The sequence below is a fragment of the Porites lutea genome, chromosome 10 (assembly GCF_958299795.1).
Source record: "Porites lutea chromosome 10, jaPorLute2.1, whole genome shotgun sequence".
NCBI lineage: Eukaryota > Metazoa > Cnidaria > Anthozoa > Scleractinia > Poritidae > Porites > Porites lutea.
Genome location: NC_133210.1, coordinates 5,193,623 through 5,207,500, shown reverse-complemented (window position 1 = coordinate 5,207,500; position 13,878 = coordinate 5,193,623). Strand labels below are relative to the sequence as shown.

The window sequence follows — 13,878 nt, the reverse complement described above, 5'->3', positions numbered from 1 at the left end:
ACAGGGATATATATATTTGTGAAGACAAGATTTTAATCATATTTTTACTGGTCGGGATAAACCGTTTGGAGAAAAAAGAAAATAACTTTGTTATCCTTAAGCGAGGATTTCGGTCACGGCGAAGCCATGTGATATGTTAAGTTTTACTGTGGGTCCAGCGTATCAAAACTTAGCGGAGATTTATCACATTCACGGACAAAAAGGCATTTCGGAGAAATCTAAAAAAACTTAAAACTTTATTTAAAGGTTATTTAGTCGCAATAAAAAGCTATAACCTTTTAAGTGCCTAATGTGTTGATCTTCACTAGGTAAAACGCAGCCCTCCCTTTAAAATTATGCCTAGTGAAAAAAGGGGGCAGACGTGCAGGAAATTGTATACCCTACGTATACCCTGTTAAGGACAGACTCGCACCAAATTATACCCCTGTTTAGAACAGAGAGGACGAAACCCATACCCTATGCCCTACCCAGGGGCACATCCCCTTTTTTCACTTAAACACTCTCTCTGCCTCGTTCGGTCGTGATGTAACAATTGACTGAGTGTCGCCTTGGCCTTGCCGTGAGTAAGGTTTACCACCCACAGAACTGTCACGTGAATATCATCCTATCTGTCTCATTTTAGAAATAGAAAGTGTTTTTAAACGCTTCACACACAACCGATTCTTGTCTACTTCAGGTCCATTTTCCCACGCAACATAATTAAGATTGATTAACATGTTTTGCCTTTCTCAAAGCTCAAGAAACCGCAAGTTTGCGACATGAAAATTGTTCATATGTTTGAGCATAATTCCAATATATAAAAGGCGCTACTGCTATTGGGAGCAAAACCTGGTTAATAAATGGTTAAAATCAGAAAATAAAGCGACTCGATCAAAGAAGGCTACTGAAATTGGATCCCTAGCTCTGTGTAAGCACCGCTATGCACTGAGACATGACATAACATTATTGGCTGTGTAATGTCTGTAATACTCCAAAACCGAAATTGCTAAAAATCGAGTTTGGATGTGCTTCTCGCAAGCCTGTGACAGAATATCTAAGATCAAAACCACACCAATATCAGCAAAAACCGGAAATTGTATAAGTTTGTTCTGTTGTTGTGCGGCCAGGTAGTACATTATATCCTGTAGTACTAAGTAGCGTAACATAAACACTCGAAAAAAAATTGAGCAACCTTTGCCTATAAATTTAACCAAATGCACCGTTTCACGGACAGCTATGAAGCCCTGCTCTCCACACATTTTAACATAACTTTACCTACAGCATTATGACGCCGCATAAGAAATAAACCTACTCATCTGTACAGTTTTTTTCCACGTTCACCGCTGTCTTGGCTACGGTGTTCGAGCAGTGTCACAAATAAAATTTACTATGTCTGATTCTTTTCTTGTCCTCTATGATTTTGATATCTTGTCTATGATTAAAAGGAAAATTCCTTTTGGTTTTCATTGTGTCATTTTGATTTTAAATTTGTCGCGTTTGATTTCTCTAATAACAATTTTGATTTCCAAAGTTTGTCGCGTTTGATTTCTCAAATAATGCACCTATCAATGTAATGCCGGCGGGAGGGGAGGCAGGGCATAGGGTGGGGATTTGACTTTTTTCAAAAATTTGCAATCAAATTCCCTGCCCACGGGCAAATCATTCCAGTCAAATGCAACCAAATTTCCCCACCCCAGGCTGCACATTGCTGTCCATCCCAAGGCAGAACCCAAGAAAGGCACAATAAAAATATCTCCAAATAAAACTCTGCAATCTTTTATAAACGTTGCTGCATCACCAAAGATACATGTTCCTGTTACAGCTGCAATTATACGTTTTAACCATAATCCGTGTTACACTGCGTAGAATACATAAACCTTTAGGAGAAAGTCCACATTTTGTAAGTTTAAATATACTGTTCTTAGTAAAAGGTACAAAGAAAGTCAGTTTTATCAGTTTACAGTGATTGTAGCGAATAAGCCATACACTTATCAATTGTACTTGCAAAAATCGACTTGGTTTCTCTTTACTTCCGTTTACTTTGATACCACAGTATTTTAACAGGTTCAATTGATCACTAACACGCTAAAACAAACGAAATTTAAAGACAAAACAGTGAAATCCACTCAGCCTTCGCTTGCTCTCATTGGCCTCCATGATTTCCTGATCTTTTCAAACCGTACGGCGCATGTGTGAAGCGTGAAAGCGGGAAACATATGTTCGGTCTCAGTCTTTTTTGTCCGAGTCGGCAGTCAAATATCTCGACGTCGGGCGAAGAAAGATTCAAATATCCCCTCCCCTGGGAGAACAGGATCAGTCAAATGCCCTACCCCAGGGCCAACAAAGACAATCAAATCCCCACCCCATGCCCTGCCCCGCCCCCCCCCCCCCCCCCCCCGCGCCGGCTTTACATTGATAGGTGCATTATTTTACTTGAAGTAAAAATATGCCTATATCTACCGTTTAAATACTAAAATACGTTCAACAATGCTATGTTTAACTCGTTGGGTGCCCCTGTTACTTGTCTTGAAATATTTCTTAGCTTATTTCGGGTCTAGGCGGTAAGGACTACCAGTTTAGCATTTGGTTTTTGGCATCTGCTTTTTGGCATACAGTGGTTATCTTTACACTAGGCTGTTAAGTGGTAAAGACTTAAGAGCTGCTAAGTTTTACTCAACCAAAAAATACGTGTGAGGGCCTAAGTAAAATCTCAAGTAACTTTACTTTGCACCCGGGACTTTGCATCTCATTAAAGTCGGAAAGTTGAAACGATTCAAGGAGGTTTCAAGTGACTTGAAAACCATCCTTAATTAGGAAGTTTTTTATAAGTTTTCGATTACCCAGCCAAGATGGCGGACACAGTTTTGAATTCTCCCGCGTCTCGCGAGAAAAATCTAAGCTACCGCAATATGTTGCACTTTATCATTGGCCAAAATAAAGAATACTTATGGAAACCTGTTCCTATTGGTCTTCAATTGAATTAATAACTAACTATCCACGAGGATAACGCGTATCACACGTCGATTAACCGTCGTGGAAGATTCGGTAATAGGGAGCCAGGGGGGGGCCCACGACTTAGCGAAATTTCGTGTACCTATGATCCACCGATTTATGACATCACATCCGGTTTCAGAGCTCTGTTTTCGCGCGAGGCACAAAGATGGACGTCCAAAGATGGTTTCTTCGTTATTTTAACCCAAAGGCTAACGGAATTATGTATCTTGAATACCGAGAATGTTGAAAAGGTATCTAGCCGGCCTTTCAAGCAAATGTCATGACCAAACAAAGAAGTTTTAGTATTATTTTAACGATAAATATCATGCAGCTGCGAGGAATGTCATGGCGAGTCTTGCGATGTTTCAAAACGAGTGTCGTTAACGTTTTGCGGCTTTTGCGGCCTCTGATTTAGAGAATTCATCAATCAAAATATAATTTCCTGAGCGGAATAGAATGGAAAAAACGCCGATGGCCACAGTTTAAAGTGTTCACCGCTGGAAGGTTGTTATCACGCCCCGTAAAGTTGCAGAAACTTCCACTCAACTGCACGGTTTTGAGGAATGTCATGGCGAGTCTTTTGCTGTTTGTAATCGTGCGTCACTCAAGAGTTTGGCTTTTGCGGCTTCCGATTCATCGAAGTCGTCAATCAAAATTGCCTATCCTGAGCTAAATACCGTGGGGAAAAAGCTTGTGGTCACAGTTTAAAGTGTTAACAGCTGGAAGGCTTTGCCACTCGACGTAAAGTTTTTGCAGGGGCTCGGTCTGCTACTGTTCGAACACCCTCTGGCTTGGTGTCGCATAGTTAAGGTTAGTAGGTTTGCTGATCCAGTATTTTTCTTTTAGTGCACGTGAGAGAATTACAAGGAACGTAGAGTAAAGAAATATTAGAGTTATTCAATGTTAGAGCGTGAGCTTTTGTTAAGAGAATTAGATATCAAATTTTTTAAATGGTTGATGAAAGAGGAATTCTCAAAGAACAGGTGGTACTAGTAGGAAAGGGAAGTAAAACATCCTAAAGAACTACCCTTTTTCTCACAGCACTTTCTACTGGATCTCTAAAACTGTATTTTATTGAGTAAGAAACACATAAAATAGAAAAAATGTGACAGGGAATAGGCCGTTTGCTTTGGGAGGTGGTGCCCCAAGAGAGGTGGAGATATTAAGAGGAGCTACAGCCAAGAAGGACAATATCATAACCAAAACAATAATCTTGCTGATCAATTATTATTACTAGTAGTCTCTTTTGAGTACGATAGTATACCAGAAAGATACCACATGCCTGCAACTGCTGTGATCATAATTTATTGTTTTAGAGGGAGGCATGCAAGGTTTTTGCTAAGGGGATTTCAGGGGTGGTAACAGCACACCTCCAGACAGACTGCATGGTTGCTTATGGGGGATTGTGAAACTTAATGACAGCAAACTTAATTTGCACAGATAAGCAAAATTACATTGCCAGTTATTTCTCTCTGTGTAGTAGGGGATAGACAGTTCAATTATGTGTGAAGGACTGGAAGTATATTTTTTTGCCAATTTTCCCTTGCTGAGCATAAAAATCTATATTGTAAGACAGTTGTGCATAAGGGATATTTGCATTGTTTGATTCTAGGATCCTTAAAAGTTGTAAGGAGAGAGGGTCTTCATGGCCAAAACAAACAAAAAGTATGTAATATGAAACTTGAATGAAATTTCTAGCTGGTAGGGAGTTGTTGGGAGAAAACGGCCTCCCTGGAAAAAGAAAGGATAGTTTTTGTTCTGTAACGTGAAACTTTCATCTTAAGACTTGCACTTTTTGTTACTAGAAACAATACATGTAAGCAATGGAACCAAAATTTGAAGGATACTGCAATAATTCACTTCAGTAGAATGGTTTTTCTGTTTCCTAGTAACAATGTTTTGACTCGGTAACTTTTTAATAAGGTTGACAGTGGTCTTCTTTTAGTACAGTATCTATGTTGAATGGCATGCCTGAGGTGGAAGCGGGGAGGGGTATGTACCTGTAGCTGGTGGGGCAAAAGGGAGTATCCAACAGAGAGTTCAAACCTTTTTAGGAGAAACAGTCACCCAGTGCAGCTTTGAGTGAACCAGTGATCATTTTTTTTTTCTTTTGGCCATACATGGACGGCATATTTATTTTTTTCTTTATACTTCAATTTAAATTTTTCCTGTTTTTTGGGGTATGAAAATGTATGATAATGAGTATGACACAAAGGAAAGTAAAATTATCCAGGGATAAAATTGAACCACAATAATAACGATATACAGCTGTGTATAAATGATTAGTATGTATACAACAGTTTTTCTTCTAGTGTTAAAGGAAATACTGAACTTTTATTCACCTACTTTATTTGATTGATCAATGATATTATTATTGTTCTAAAAAAAGAAACATCAAAATATTATCAATAAATTACATGTATGGATTTTAGAAACATGCAAACCAGCCCTGAGACATTCAAGCTGTATTGATTTCCTTTTTCCCAAAAAATATCCACATTCCTTTTTATTGACTAATGTCTTTTGACCCTGTATTTGGCTCAAAATCTTAATGCTTAGATTCACAATGCATTCTTGATTCTTTTCCAGTATCTACTGAAAAATACAGTCTAGGTATGTTGTAAATACCATCTCTTCTTAGTTGTATCCTTGACAACAGGCTTTCAATGCAATGTTCCGAGTTGTTTTAACACACAATCCCCCAACAAGTGAAGGTCTAGGAAATATTGGGTAAATGTAGATAATTATAAACATCGTTTTTGTGTCAAAAAGTGTTTACACTCCTATTTCAATCTTCAAACAGCTTGATTTGCATAAAAAGAGTATTTTTTAATGTTCAGTAGCTCTAGGCTCAAGTTCATATCTTGATCCCATCAATGTATCTTCAGTTTTAAACAGAGGTTTCAGTGGTTTCAAAACAAGCTGGTGACCACTGGAGTTCCATCAGCTACTTGATTGTATGTTGCCAGCAATTCTGTAGTCCCCCCCCCCCCCCAGCCCCAGCCTCCAGATACTTTAAAACATTTTGAAATCCCTGAAGTTTTATGTACTGACGATGAGCTAGTATAATTTTACAAAGGAACCCTACCAAAGGATCAGAAAGCCAAGCCAGGTAGTGTACCATAAAGACTGATCATCTCAAAACCCACCTCCTATTCCATGGCACATACCTGTATAGAAGTACTACAACCTTCTCCCTGGGTGTTAAAGTAACAGTAAAGAGGGGTTTCAGGTGTAGCCTCTTGTCTTTTTTTTATTTTTCTGATATTTGCTACAACCTTTGCTCCTCTGTAGGGAAAGATGGTTTGGCAAGAGGAAAGCAGAAGACAGTTTGATGAAATGATTTATTAATTCACATTTTACTATTCCATCTGTTAAGAGGATTTTCTAAACAGATCATTTAAATAGTCTGGAATTCATTAAAGCTGACAAAAAGCACATGCTGTTCTTGTTGTTCCTTTATAAGACAGCCTTAAATAAATTGCAGGTCTGAAAGATGGAGTTGTAAATAAGCTCATCTCGCTATGTTAATTTTTGATAATCCTTTTCCCATCAAATTTAGTTACTAGTAAAAACCTGCAACTAAGAATCTGTATTTTTTCAAGTTAGCCTAAACAAGTCAGGTTCTTACATAAAAACCAATTAGCACAGATTTAGGCTATTTAGGTTCAGTCTCAAATAGGTCCTTATTTTCTGAAAAAAAAAATACTTTGTAACTTTGAGCTAAAAGTATTTAGTGGCATTCAGCTCTTTCCTTAGTATATGTAAAACCTGTATACCATTGCATTGCAGTCGGAGTATTAAATGATAAATATTATTGGACACCTATGTCTCAAAAGAGGACCCTGTATGTTGACTTATCTTACTTTCCCAAGTGTACACTGTGCAGAAGTTTTTTCTTAGAGATTTTATAAATAATGGTAATAGGGCTGAGTGGAGTCCAATTCGGTCTGTAATCATATGCATGTTACAAAATTGGACAACCACGAAGCAGGAGTCGGATTTGTTTAATCATGAGTATGATTATAGATTGAATTGGACAAAACAAAGTCCTGTAACCGTTACAATTTCCAAGAAAATATATGCATTCCTTTTTGGAGAAATAGCATTTGTTCATACTAAATGTCCAAAATAAGGGAAAATATTACTGGGGGAGACACTGCCTATATGTTGCATATTCATCCATTTTGGATTAATCCCCAGTTTGTTTGGGTAAGTGATTGTTGCTATGGTTATTGTAATAACTTCTGTGATTGGTGGATTTAGCTCAGTGCACTTAAAATGATTGGCTAATGTAATTGTCTGATTACAGGCAACTGTCCGACTACAGCCAACTGTCTGATTACAACCATACACAATGATTAAAGAAAAATAAAGCAGTTAATCCACCAATCAAATTTGAGGAAATTGTAATGGTTATGATTAATAACCTGTTTCAAATTTGAGTGCTCTTTTATAAAGACAGCCTAGCTGGAAAATTATCCTGACAGGTTCTTAAAAACCAGTTTCTTAGTTGTGGATTTTTCCTGTATCCTTGTTGAGCTTAATACTGCACATCACTATGCTGGGTGTCAGCCCATCCCTTTTTTGTTTCTCTATGTCAGTGAGGTCAGATAGGGAATTTACATTTAGTCTTCTAGACCATGGTGCCTTTAATAGAAAGCTTTCTTCTCCTAATCAGGATCATATTAACAATCCTTTACTCTAACTGATTAATTGAAGGATGAAGAACACTAAGGGATGAAGTTGTCATAACACAACCACCAACTCCTTTCCACAGGAGGAACAGAATGCTTAGGGATGGAAAATAAACATGCGAAACTGATTGAAGTATAGAGAGTATGCACATGACGTCACGGCAGCCATGTTGGTGTCCCAAACTAATCCTGTGGGAGTTGAACTCTTTTCTTATGCAAATGATTTCTTTTGTTCCAATAAATTTGCATAGATGCAAGCCACGTGAGTGAATACTCTCTATGAAATTCAAGCTTAGTTTGGTTTCCTATAGTTGCATCTAGGGTGTTTGCCTTCTTATCTCCGAGGGAAATATGTGCAGCAGACAGTGCTGCACACCCCCTTCCCCCTTAGAAACCTTGATTTCTTCAAAGCTTCCTAGTGCAAGATCATTAGTTTCAGTCTTTCTTGTAAAGTTTTTTAAGTCTTACCAAAAAAACTACAGTTAACACAGTTGTCTAGTTAAATACTGCTGATCCCTGACAAGAAAGTGAATGTCAGGGAAACAGACACTTGTCCTTGAGGTCCTTGAAAGAGAGTTGGCATGTAAAGTCAGGAAATGTCTTACCAAGGACCAGCTTAGAAGCACACTACTGTACACTGGCCGAGACACTGTCAGAGGATTCCATTGAAACAGAATTGACATCCTGAACCAGCTCAACATGATTTCAGTGTCTTCTGTTGCTGCAGATTTTCTGTAAACCAGAAAAGTGTACTCCTTGAAATGTTAGCATTCTTCCTTCCTTTCAACTTTAATATTTGACAGTGAGTTGTACTCACCATTTATTAACATCTTTGTCCTCATTGACTTTTATCTCTCTTTACGAGTTGTGTGGTAGATATACTTTTTAATACTTCTTGATATTTTCTTGTTTGTGCTCTTCTGTCATCTATTTTTGTCTTCCCAGCTAAGCAAAATAAAATACATAATTTAAACATTAATGCCCAGAGGACTAGCCTGTGCCACAGACAGAACTAAACTTCTGGTTAAGTCCCCCTGTGAGACAGCACTGAAATCCTGGTTGTGGGCACCCTCTGGCCCACCTGTAAACTAGCACTTGCATATGTGCTATGATTGGCCTGTTAAAAATACCATTATTGAAGGGAATATCGAAACACATTGGGATTGGGAGCCCAGAATATTGGCACGGCTTTGCAGATGTTACTAACTGGCAATAGATTATGTCTGCAACAGGCTACACTGACAACCAGACTTACAGTGTAGGTTTTAAATATATATTGTTTATAAATTCAAAAGTAAGTTTACATTCAAGTCTTTAAAAATACACAAAATTCATTTTTTATACCTTAGATAATCGTCAAATAAAATAAGGTGCAGTACAGCATTATGAATGACCCTAACTGAAACTTATTAATAATTCATAAAATGCAATTTACATCAAGAAATACAAGTAATAATTACCAAGCCAAAATATGTGTTTTGCTGCAGGAAAAACTTACACATTTCTTCTAACGTGTTCTAAAGTAACTAGACCTCTTATTGAGTCTCATATTACACCTCTAGTGATCCCTCCAGAACTTCAAACCTCTAAAACAGTTAAACCAGCAGTTTGTTTTTTCACTTTATAAATTTCACTCTTTTTTACTTTACTAATTAATTTTATAACTATAATCACTGTAAGTCATGTTTTTTTTTTTTAGCTTTAAAGGTCAAGAACCAATCAACACATGTTCGGGAGCGATTCATTGTTAAATAAGTGTTGTAGTTATCAGTTAAGATAAGGAGTAATTTCAAACTAGTTATTTCAACAATATGACTAGTAGTGCATAAGGGTTTCTTTTCATGTATGTTACACTTGCAAGCTTAGAAAAAAAGGAAGGGCACAAACTTTCTTGATTTCTCTCAGATAATGACAAATTGGACTACTTTTGGGCTTAACTCTTGTTCTAAACATAAATCTTCAAAGGCTAAAAAATCTTTAAATGCTAAAAATCCAACACTAACCTTCCAGAAGCTCGCAACATGTGACCGTTTCGAAATCAGTTGAGTAGAGCTTTCAGCAACTTTACGTCAACTGGCAAAGCCTTCCAGCTGTTAACACTGTAACTGTGACCATAGGTTTTTTCTCCACGGTACTTCGCTCAGGATAGGGTATTTTGATTGATGACTTCGGTGAATCAGAAGATGCAAAAGCTAAAATCTTGAGTGACGCTCGATTAGACACAGAGAAAGACTCACCATTACATTGCTCAAACCGTACAGTCGAGAAGAGCTTTGAGTAACTTTACGACGAGTGATAAAGCCTTCCAGCAATCAACACTTTAAACTGTGACTATCAGCTTTTTCTCCATTCTGTTCCACTCAGGATAGGCTATTTTGTTTGACAATCTCGGTAAATCAGAAGCTACAACAGCCAACCCTTTGAGCGGACACTCGTTTTGAAACAGCGAAAGACTCGCCATGACAGGACAGTTGGGTAGAGCTTTCAGCAACTTTACGTCCAGTGATAACGCCTTCAAGCAGTTGACACTTTAAACTATGACCACCGGCGTTTTGCCCATTCCATTCCGCTCAGGATAGGCAATTTTGATTGATGACCTCGATGAATCAGAAGCCGCAAAAGCCAAACTCTTGAGTGACGCTCGATTACAAAGAGCGAAAGACTCGCCATGACATCCCTCAAAACCATGCAGTTGAGTAGAAGTTTTTGCAACTTTACGGGGCGTGATACAGCCTTCCAGCTGTGAACACTTTAAACTGTGGCCATCGGCGTTTTTTCCATTCTTTTCCGCTCAGGAAATTATATTTTGTTTGATGACTTCTCTAAATCAGACGCCGCAAAAGCCGCAAAACGTTAACGACACTCGTTTTAAAACATCTCAAGACTCGCCATGACATTCCCCGCAGTTGCATGATATTTATCGTAAAAATAATACTAAAACTTCTTTGTTTGGTCATGAAATTTGCTTGTAAGGCCGGCTAGATACCTTCTCAACATTCTCGGCATTCAAGGTACATAATTCCGTTAGCCTGTGAGTTAAAATAACGAGAAAACCAAATTGCATCGGGCGTCCATCTTGGTGCTTCGCGAGAAAACAGAGCAGCAACTGTGCAACCGGATGTGATGTCATAAATCGGTGGATCATAGGTACACGAAACAAGTACCGAACGCTATTGGAGTCGTGGCCCCCCCCCCCTGTAGGGAGCTTAAGACCCACGACGACGACGTCTGTTGACTGGGAAAGGACTGGAACGAGAACGTCAGTTTCGGCGGGAAAAAGGAAACTTAAGATGAAGTCGATCGGTAGGTCGACGACGACGACACTGAATGTAAACAAACACTTAGAAGCAGTACAACTGTGATGTTCGTTCGCAACAAAGTTTTTTGGCAAAGGCGTCTTTTAAGACGATGCAAGATCTTATTTTATAGGCCGTTTGTCTACTTTCATTGACGATGAAGAATTTTTAGTGTTGTCTGACCTTTTCGAATGGAAAAATCTCTGCTTTCCGTACGATTCAACCTGAATGACATGACCGAGTCCGAGTGTCTGTCAGAATTAAGATTTGGAAAAAGAGACATTCCGATGCGATAGCTGTTTTCCATATAAAGTTCATTTCCTCTATATTAAAGATATATGATTTGCCTGACCTAAATACGTACAAATAAATTTGTCCCTTACGAGTTCGCTCGCTCGGCCTGCACAGTTCAGTCTTGTCTTCGAAGTAAACACAATTCATCAGTCAAATTTTCAATCAATATCGCTTGTTAGGAGAAAAAAGAAAGAATACCTGGATTAACGAGGTGAAAAACTACAAAGCCCTTGAAAAATCGCTTAAAAACAGGGAGTTATACCTGCCGAAGCTTGTGGATTGCAGGACGACGTGATTCTACTGTGTTTGGCGTCGTCGACGACACCACGACCACGAAATTTGTTAACCGCGCTTGCGCAGTGCACGGTATCTCACTTCCGGTCGTCGTCGGCAAAGTCGTCGTCGTGGTTCTTAAGTTCCATAATAAAACAACCGTTCAACTGCAGTTTATTGCATGTGAATTTCGTCTTGTTTGTTAGGTAGATCGGGTCTCACACGATTATGACAGATAATAATTTTTTTTCAATTACATTGCATAGAGTCCGAAATAATTATCTACATCTTTTAACAAAGATGATCTTAGCTGAACTGGGGCTACTCCGTAACTAGCATTTTTTCTGTCTCTGATTGTATTCCCGTTGACTTCATTTGTTGTTCAAACGACAGCGCCGTTTGATTCATGTACCCGCATGTTCGCATTTATGGGTCGAGAAACGCTCTTATCACAACACACTCGTCCTATTTAACTAAAGTACTTTGCAATAGATGTTTTAGAAAAGAATAGGAATTTAAGAACCAAGCGAAAATCAGTATACCCTGCGAGCAGAGGCTATATCTTCGCGGTATGAGCTGGCGTGCGAAAAGTAGCCTCTGTCGACAACCGTTGAATTTTCTATCGTGCATGTGCAAAATTCGTCACGCGATTCGCAAGCAACTGGTTCGTCAAATCTGCATGAATTTCGCGGGAATCAAAATTGCGAAAACTACTTGCGAACAACTCTCCTCGAGCTTTTGTTTTGTTTTTCTGCTTTGCCCCCCTCTGGTTTAAGTATTTTAGCTGAAAAAAATTTCCTCGGATCCTCTTTTTTAGGAAAGTATTATTATGCTACCAACTTTAGTAAGTCCTGTCTGCTTAGCGGGGAGCTTAGCTCCAATTGGCAGTTTTTTCCGGTTTATTATAGTAGTAATTACACTCGTGTTAAAGAAGTTTTCCAGCCAGAGCAAGAGATCATATTATGATCTCTTGGCCAGAGTTAAACAATCTTAACGCCTTTGTAAAAAATTGCTACAGACGCATTCATGCTATATATCAAAAACTGGAAAAATGTTCTGCTAAAAACGTTTTACGGAGCGCTTGTATAACCCATAAACGACTCTTCCACCGGCGCGTTTTTAAGAAGTTTTCATTTCAAAAAACGGTAGTTTCATGACCATTTAAGCAGTTAACTTAAGGTGCAAATAAGCTTTCAAAATTTTTCTTATTTTTAAACTATAATAAGCTTAACCAGTAAACCATAGTTTTGCTCAAAGTGAAAAATGAAATTCGCCGTATGGCGCGTTTTCAGGGTCAAAAATAAGTGTGCCGGGTTACCACACAAACTGAGTTGCCAAATAAATGATTGTCTGAGATGATGATTGTCGGTTTGTGGCCTGTTTTGACGTGCTGTCTTGCGATGGAATCCTTTCGTCCTGTCATGACTTTCAAATCCACACTTCTTACTCGAGTTGATTTGAGAATGGTTTATACGTGCATGCATAATTACTTTAATTTGAAACCTTTTTGCATGCTTTCTATGGAACCAAATAAAGTAATTTCTTAAATACGATTTTTAAACTCACCCGCATTACTTTTGAAATCACTTTTTTGCATGCTTACTTGCAAAGGATTATTGAATGCATGATCAATTTCGTAAATACGTGTTTTTTTTAAAACCATCCTTACTTTTGAAATCTGTTTGCATTCTTACTTGAGAATTACGTAGCAGTAGGATTATTTTATGATGAAAACATATTAAACAATTTCTTAAATACAATTTTTTTCAAATCGTCATTACTTTTGAAATCCGTTTGTATGCTTACTTGCAAAATACGTAACGGGAGGATTATTTGATAAAAGAAACGAAGGATCCTTTTTTACATGGGGATTTCGACTCCATGGATATGTTTACCCGCGTCACTGTCGAAAACGCGCTATTGTGCTTCACTGCACCCAACACGAAACGCGACTCAGTGACTCCCAAAATGACTTTCGAATTCGCTTTCGCTGCACAACAGAATGACTTAAGAACTTCTACCCAGAAAGGCCCGAAAAGAGTCTGGAAACTCCTCCCCAGTGTCTCCGGGTCATCGATCAAAAATGGCCGCTCGTCGTCCTTGATCGTTTTTCTAAGAAATGAACTTGACACCTGAGCAATCGCATTTCTTGCAAAACCTTCATCTATACTTAACAGATCTGATCTAATAGATTGGAACAGGATGTTAAGGAACATGTTGCTGACTATGTGTTGTTTCGGTTGCAACAAGCTTCGAATCATTTGTCAAGGCTGGCAGCCAGTGGAGAACGAATGTTTTATTAGTCAAATGAGTCAATGAGTCATGAGTCATGAGTCATGAGTCAA

At 38.4% G+C, this 13,878-nt stretch overlaps 1 long non-coding RNA gene across 1 annotated transcript; it reads left to right on the top strand.

The window, feature by feature from the left end:
• The first annotated feature begins 3,167 nt into the window (after window positions 1–3,167).
• Window positions 3,168–6,411, top strand: LOC140950905 (uncharacterized). Its single transcript, XR_012167214.1, has 2 exons — window positions 3,168–3,783; window positions 6,268–6,411. It is a non-coding gene; the product is annotated as an uncharacterized lncRNA (long non-coding RNA).
• The last annotated feature ends 7,467 nt before the right edge of the window (window positions 6,412–13,878 follow it).